Here is a 9,009-nt window from a genome sequence, read left to right on the forward strand (position 1 = left end):
ACGAGTGAATCTTAAGGTGTTCTTTTGATTATTGGACAAAAACTTGTTTGCTTTCGCTTGAAATTGAATTCAAAATTATACAACAGCTTTCTTTTTGTAATACATCAACATTAAGGAAGAAGAAAAGAAATACTTGCATTGTGCATGTGCATTTTGACAGTTTGCATGTCGATTTAGGAAAAGTGCATCAGTGTGTGCTCTATGATCTATTTGAAAAGATGATGTCTTTATTTTCCTTCAGTAGTTAAGGTTTTCATAAGTTGAAAGAATTGAAAAAGCTTGCTTATCATTCGTAGACTGCATTTAGGAGTTGTATCATACATCACGTGGTGATCCATAAAGGCAAACTGCTAAGCAAGATCAACCTAAAAAGAACTGAATTTATCTAACAACGCTTTGAAACATAACGAAACACAGTAGAGGTCTAGGTAGAGACGTGAACCGACGTCTTTAAACATAGTGACTGTCGATCTCTACGAAGGTGGGTGATTCCTCCTGAGGGACGATAGCACTAATACGGACTTGTGCCCCCGCGTACCGTCGCGTACATTGGGGGACCCCTATAGGAACAAAGCCTTTATCCATAGGAAGCCGTGTCGGCCGCCCTACTGATCGCGATGCAGTGAACACAGCATTCATGAAGATCGACCACTCGTACCGTAAAACGTATTCTGTGGTTTCGCGAAAGGTTTGGCACACCCTCTGCCTAGAACTCCAGAGTAGTTTCTTTTGGCCTTTTTCAAACTCTATAACTGAAAAAGTCCATCCGAGCATTTGTCACTTTGGGCTCGTTAATACATCGAAGGAGACTAGAGTCATCTTTAGCTTTTTCTCGACTCTTAAAAAGTGAAAAAGCAAGTTGTGTCTTAAAAAGCGTCTAAAATTAATTCATTTCGAAAACACATTTTACCCTGTGCATTGTTGGTTGATCAAGTAATCCGCAACCGTGGAAGAAAGTCAATCGATGAACCGTCGTTCGCGGAGGCGTACGAGTCAACCGTCTTTGTCTCCGGAATCGAAAACAACCCGGGCAAAGCGATCTCGTTCAACTGGTTCCAAATCTCCTGTCAAAGTTAGAACAAGTGTTCCGACGACATCTGAGGTTCCGGTTACTCCAAACATTTATGGAAACCTTGCCCCTATTGAAGAAGCTCAACAGCCCCAGAAGGACAGTAACACTGATCCTAGTCTGAGAGCAAATACTTGTGTTACTGAATCAGTTCCATCAGTGATCGGTTCAGAGAGTCTTGCTCCTCAAACAACTGTCGCTGTCGAAACAACCCCTTCTTCGGCACCAGAAATATTCTATGGACCTGACGGTCTTCCTCTTCCACCCGGTCTAATCGCAATAGAGGAAATTGTAGAAGATCTGCAAGCAACTACTCCAACACATTTTGGAGCAGGGATCACTCTACTTCCTACTGCATCAGAAGCTAGCCTATCACCCAGAGAAGTTCCTGAAGAATCGCTAGGCAATCTATTGGATAGACTCAAAATGTCTGAACAACCGTCAACATCTAGGACTGTGCCAAATGACACAGCGACAGTAGAACTCCCTGCAGTCATTCCGACAATTTTCGCCGCCATACCATCTGTCCCTAACTCTCAACAGCTGGAGGGGGTCCCTTTGGGGGCCATGACGACAGTATGGTCTGTTCCTGTTTGTTCTCCCGGGATAATACCCGATAACTCCTATGTTGGAACTCAACAGATTGATCCTTTCGGAAATCAGTTTGGGCAATCCGGTCCTCGAGGTGTAATAAATCCTCTCGGTTCCGGACCACCACCGTATGGGGGGCAATATGCTTTTTCATTACCCCCTCCGGGAGGTTACCCATACGGGAGCTCACAACCATACTCAGGTTATACTGGAATAACTACAAGTGGTTGGATACCTATGCTGCCCTAGCAACCAAGAGTTGTGTATTCTATGCAACAACAGATGCCTGTGACGAACATCCCGACGACACCAGCAATTGTGACTGTGTCGCAAGTTCAAACGATACCTGTTGCATGTCAGCCTCAGTTTTCTCAAGTTGTAATGCAACAACCCTTTGATCCTGCAACCCAACCACAATCGCCGACTGGCGGGGCGACACAAGCACAAACGGGTACCCTTACCCCTCATCTTGGCCCAGTCGTAAGCATCGCACAACAACCAATGGTATCACAACCATGGTTGGTGCAGTATCAACAACCGCAGTTCCAGCAAGTGTACCAAGGTACCGAGCAGCAAATTTTTGCGAACAATGGACAACCGTACCTACAATACGGTCAAAACCAACCACTCTATGGTGGAGTAGCCCATCAACCGTATCAATCATATCAGCATCAATTACATTATGCTGGTATGCAAAGACCAACTGCTCAGGCGATTCCATCGTATCCTGGGTACGCTTCACCTAACCTGAGTCAACAGCTGCCATTCGTGGCGACTCTAGAGTTACCCGATTTACATCGGTTGACGAACGATCCGATTGCTTATGCCCCTTGGTGGCCAGCGATTCCTCACAAACTTCCCTCCGACATTCCTAAATTCAATGGAAATCCAGGCAAAGACCCGTCAAATCACGTCATGACCTTTCATCTATGGTGTTCGTCGAACACTCTGAACGATGATTCGATAAGACTTCGCCTCTTCCAGAGGACATTGACAGGTCCGGCGGCTAAATGGTATATAGAATTGCCAAGAGCCTCTTTCGACAATTTCAGCTCCTTAGCCACGACTTTCTTAACCCATTTTCAACTACCAATCAGGTATGAAACAGGAACCGAGATACTAACCAACTTCAAACAGACGACAGCTACTCACATATCAGATCATATACATGAGTGGCGTCGCCGTCGTAGGATGGTGAAAACATACGTTCCTGATCAGCTATTAGCTGAATGGTTTATAAAGTCATTACTTCCGGCTATAACGGAAGATGTGGCCAAGGGGGGAGTCGTAACAGAGGAGCAAGTCATCGCTCGTGCTCAATATTTAGACTTAGTATATACTCAGTCTGGCACGCTCTACGACAAAATACTTGACGCCCCTAGACCTGAATTTTCAATTCCTCCCCCTCCTAAATCGAATATTGACTCTCATGCCGGAGATGGCGTGATTGGAACTACAAGCACGAAGTCGAAAAAGGCGTCACCTCAGAAAGCCCGTAAGACTTCAGATCGTAATGCCCATGAAGAGATTCTTGCTTCGAAAGTAAATGCCATATCAGCAGATAAAGGCAAAGAAACCAATCAACCAGGAAGCAAGAAGAAGCAAAACAAAGGGAAGAAGAAGCAACAGGATGATCCGTCACCTGAAAAAACTTCTTCGAACTCTCCTGAGAAAGGGAAAAAGAAATGGCCCTGTATGATATGTGACGAAGATCACAAGACAACAGATTGTCCATACAAAGCTGAGCTCAAGAGATTCTTTAAAAGTCCAAAGAACCCAGCTGTGTTGACTGATCCATTTCCCAATCTAGGTCAAAATATGGTTGATAGTGGAAATGCTTCCCCGTCGCAAGTGCTGATGTTGTCGATATCTAAGCAGCAAAATGATGCTTTGATTTCGACAAGGAGCAAAGATTACGGGAATCCGCAACTGTCAAACGAAAAAGGTAAAGATCAACCTAGTAGTTCGACAACGACTTCGACAGAAGTTGTCCCACCCATAATGCCAGAATTAACGATAAAACCACCTAAGGGTGTAGTACACAAGTCGACGTTTAATCCTCGTGCCAGAGCGGCGCAGCATTATAACATAGTAGAAGATTTGGCTCAATCGCCATCCGCTATGTCGACTCTAGAAGTACTACAAAATTGTCCATCCCAAAGGCAGGCATTGTTATCGGCAATAGGGGGGGTTGATCCTAAAGATTCCAATCTTGTGTCCTTTGATCACAAAGGGTATGACCCTCAGTTACCAGCTCAGCTAGCTTTCCTTATTCAAGTGAAGGCCCTCAACAAAACTGTTCACAGAACAATTATTGACGAGGGGGCATCGACATGTATTATGTCAATGAGCTGCTGGAAAACGCTAGGGTCACCAACCTTGTCGAGATCTTCGACAACACTAAAGGCTTTCGACGATAGAACATATACCCCTTTCGGTATACTAAGTAACTTGAAAGTTGAACTAGGTGGAAAAACAGTAGAGATTGATGTTGAGGTCATAGATGGAAATCTGGATTACAACATCCTACTGGGAAGACCATGGATTTATGCCATGGCAGCTGTCGTGTCGACTTATTTTAGGAAGATCGCTTTCCCATTTGAAGGAGGGATTACGGTCGTCGACCAACAGAACTTCCTCCTTAATGGTTCACAAGTTACGGGAAGCATTCCCATGATCCATGAAAGCGACCATTCAATTCAAGATATAGGAGTAGGCCTGTTGAAAGACCCCACGATGATGGGGACTTTCTCGCTACCATGATGATGGGGACTTTGGTCGTTTACTTGGCTTTATAGTCTCCAAGGATGGGATTCGTCTCGACCCTTGCAAGGTGCAAGCAATCATTAATTTGCCTCCACCTTCGAACTTGCTTCAGATTCAGAAACTCCAAGGGAAAGCAAAATTTCTGAGGAGGTTCATTCCGAATTACGCAGAACTTGCTAAAGGTTATACCCGTCTCTTGAAAAAGGATGTACCTTTCGTCTGGGACCAGGTTGCGCAAGCTTCCTTTGACGCTCTGAAAGAAGCGCTAGTAAAAGCATCATTAATGTACGCCCCGGACTATCAAAGAGACTTTAACCTGTATCTGGCTGCAACAGATACGACCATTGCAATGGTTTTAGTTCAAGAAGTCGACGGGATTGAACATCCTATATATTATTTAAGTAAAAACTTAAACGATACAAAAAGTAAATATTCTCATGTTGAAAAGCTAGCACTTGCTGCTGTTCAAGCGATACAAATATTTCAGCATTATGTTCTCTTCAGGAAGACCACCGTATTGTCAGATTGCAACCCCATGACTTATATACTGTCGCGACAGTTGCTTGGGGGAAAATATTCAAAGTGGATAGCTATCCTTCAAGAGTTTGATCTGGAATTTGTGAAATCCAAATCAAAGAAAGCTTTAGTTTTCGCAGAATTATTATGCGATCTCCCATCATCGTCCAACGATGAAACGTCCAAAGAATCGATCGTGGACGAAAGTTTGTTTCTGATATCAGCAAGTGATGAGTGGTATGGAGATATAATAGTTTATCTCCAAACCCAAAAGTTTCGGCCAGACACCTCTCACTCAAAACAAAAACGCATTCGATACCAAGCAAAAGACTACATGATCGTCGGTGATACGCTTTACCGTCGTGGTGTCGATACGGTCCTGAGAAGGTGTCTAACCCATGAGGAGGCCGAAAAAGCCCTGAATGAATGTCATTCAGGCACCTGTGGGGGGCATCAATCTGGATATGCTACAGCACAAAGAATCTTATGAGCAGGATACTTCTGGCCAACCATGTTCAAAGATTGCATAACCGCAGTTAGAAGTTGCCATACATGTCAGATTTTTGATAGCAAAACCAGAAGACCCCCCGCTCCTCTACAACCAATAATAGCTGTGGGGCCTTTCGCCAAGTGGGGCATCGATTTCATGCAATGTAACCCCACCTCGACCGGGGGGCATGGGTATATTATAGTCGCAGTTGACTATTTTACCAAATGGGCCGAGGCGATGCCTACATTGGATAACACTGGTGAAACAGCAGCCCTATTCTTTTTTAATCATGTGGTCGCTAGATTCGGCGTGCCACAGGCCATAGTAATAGATCATGGATCGTATTTTCGCAATCACATGATGGTTGAATTAATTGCCAAACTAGGATTGTCTCACGACAGCTCTACTCCGTACTATCCGCAAGCCAACGGACAAGTTGAAGCGATCAACAAAGTCCTGAAGCGCATGCTACAAAGGATGGTGGTGGTTCACAAAAGAAGATGGCATTTGATCCTGTACTTGGCTTTGTGGGCCTACCGAACATCGGTAAGGAATGCCACTGGGTTCACACCGTTTCAAATGGTATATGGCCTGGAAGCGATCCTACCAATCCAGTGTGAAATTTCGTCCCTTAAACTCGCAATTGATCTCCTCCCCGGAACCTCAGAAGAAGAAGCTCGTTTCTTGGAGTTAATCCAGTTGGATGAAACCCGTCGTGATGCCGCCTTGGCCAACGAAGCCCATAAGAAACGAGTCAAAGCGCAGTTCGACAAAAATGTCAAACCCCGTGTCTTCTCGGAAGGTGATTTGGTCTTGCTTTATGACCAAGAATCCGATAAATTGGGAGCTGGGAAATTCAAGTCCTTATGGATGGGCCCTTATATTGTTAAAAGTGTGTTAGCAAAAGGTGCCTACGAGTTGGTAGATTATGACGGAATTCCACTGGCGCAACCCCGCAACGGGTTGTACCTTAAGCGTTACTATGCCTAATAGTAGCCTGTATGCTTTTGTTACATTTTTGTTTTCGCTAAAGCGTTTGTTCCGGTTTAAGTAATCCGCTTTTTACACTTATTGCAGATGTCAAATCCATTGGAACCATGGGTTGGATATGCTGACGGAGCGAGTCGTAGTTCGAGGAACCTATCCTCAGCAGCATGGGCCATTTTTAACCCAAGCGGCGAGTTAATGAGTTTCAGGGGGGTATGTATTGGTCAATCAACAAATAATATCGCTGAGTATAGCGCGTTGATAGAGCTCCTCTCTGATGCCATCACCCATGGCATACGCCGGCTAGTCGTCAGGCTAGACTCACAGCTCGTGGTACTACAGCTCAATGGTACCTACTCTGTCCGAAATCCAGCTATTTATCGCAAGTTCCTAAGAGTTAAAATCTTGGAAAGACAGTTTGATTTTATCCAATATCAACACATTTCCAGAAACTTAAACACATTAACCGACTCATTAGCAAACTATGTGTTAGATAGACATTTGCAAAGTTGATAAAAAGAGAAGCATCATCGATGTTTCATACATGGATCACATAAAAACTGGGATAAACCCCGAAAATCAAAAATATATATAGTTGTTTACGGTTTTACATATAATGTTCTGTAACCAAGACAAAATCGGTCATACGACCCCAAAACTCAAAATGGCTGGGGAACACCCTAGCCTAGTGATGCTCATGATAACATGCCACGACCTGTGCGATCATGCGCAGAAGACGAGACCATCGTCTAGGAACAACAGCAGTATGTCGCTGCAATCGCAGAGGCAACTCGTCGATCCGTACATCCGGAATCCCAAAGGTAAGACCCTCGACCTGTTCCTGCACAGCTGCAAGAGTCTCGGCCAAGTCAAGGTCACGGAGAATAGCTCTCCCTAGAGCCTCCCCTGCTGGGGCAGCGGCCGGAACTCTCGGACGGACTGCTGGACGGACGGGGCCCACATCTGCATGCACACATGAGTTTGATTAGAGTCTTGATAGAGTAAAGCATAAGGACATTATAAATAAAAAATAGTAAACAGTGATAAGGTCAAAATATTTACCAAGATCACCCCACTGCTCGCCATCCGGTAGTACCAAATCCGGATCACCTCGGAAATCCATGCCAATATATGGATACTCGGAAAAAGCCATATCCTGCCGCTCGAACCACCTAAAGAAGGCATCAGTAAAAGTAATCTGAGATTGACCTGCATGTCTAGCCATGTGGTCGACCCACCTCTGCATGCGTGGCTCAGTAGGAGATGGCAAGTCGAGGACAATGTACTGAGGTTGCATCAGGGGTATCTTCTCCAGAGCGAAGGCAGTCAAAACTGAACCAAAGCCAAAATTCTTCAGTCTCCTGTCCTTTACTTTGGTCAACTGGTTTTTCATCTGAACCAGTACTGCATCACACCAGTTAAAAACTTTCGGCTGAAGACACTCCAGGGCGTGCTGCACATATGACCTGTTGGCAACATGAGGGGATGCGCTGCCGGCCATCCTACAAATCGTGTACATAACAGACCTGAGAGACCTGTCTGTGATATCACGGATAGAAACCTTGCCGTCTCTGCTCGGCTGGGATCCCTCCCTACAATACTGACGGATATAATCTTTCACGAAATCACTCCCTCGGGCCGAACCGGACAAGGAAATGGGGGCACCCCGCCTTGACAACCCAGTCAAGAAGTAAATGTCCACTATGGTCAAAGGGATGGACTTTCCCCTAATCTGGAACACTTGGTTAACAAGATCCCAAGCATCAAGCAGGTACTGCAGTAAACGTATCTGTGCCCTCATGCTAGATATACGGAAGAATTTTAGCAAGCCACAGTTTCGCAACGCGCTCACAGTAACAGGATCATGGAGGGCAATCATGTCCTCCTCTTCATGCTCTCGTTCTCGCCACGTAAGAGTCATTCTGCTCCAATAAACTCTGCAAAACAAACAAGAGGAGGAGTAAGATCCCTGACTCGGTAAAGAAAATGGCAAAATTCTCATGAAAAAATATGCAACCAAAAAGTTTTCTGCGCCCAACGCAGGTGGGGAAGGGTCTCACCTGTGTTGGGAGACAAACTGCCTTTGAAAATGAAAACCCCCAACGCAGGTTTCGATATAGGGCACCTGCGCTGATGGCAGAGCGCCCTAGAGAAACCCTAGGGGCTCATGGGGGCAGGAAAACAAGCATGAAACTGAGAAATAAGACCATGAAAAGATAGAGCTAGGGTTTAGCTCCTACCTGGTGGAAACGGCACTGAAAATCGTCCACAGAATCTCCCGGAATCAGCTGGTAAAAAATCGAGGGGAAGAGGCACCTCCAAAGCTCCAACAAACCAAATGCACATGAAATGGTAAAATGAGAGGTAAAAACATCTTTTAAATTGCTTTTTACGTAGTTCAAAGTGAAATATTAGTATTTTTACTTCATGTTATCCGTTTCTAACAAGTTTGTTGCAGCAATTGATGAAAACAGTACTATCTCTGGAAAAGAAAAACTAGTCATGGTAAAATATGAATTTGACCTTATCAAACGAGCAGTTTTGGCAAAGTTCATGCTCGTTAAAAAATAAACGCAAGATCCGAGCAGTT

This window comes from Pinus tabuliformis, chromosome 6 (genome assembly GCF_031772625.1).
Source record: "Pinus tabuliformis cultivar Carrire ecotype Pingquan chromosome 6, CPIR1, whole genome shotgun sequence".
Lineage (NCBI taxonomy): Eukaryota > Viridiplantae > Streptophyta > Pinopsida > Pinales > Pinaceae > Pinus > Pinus tabuliformis.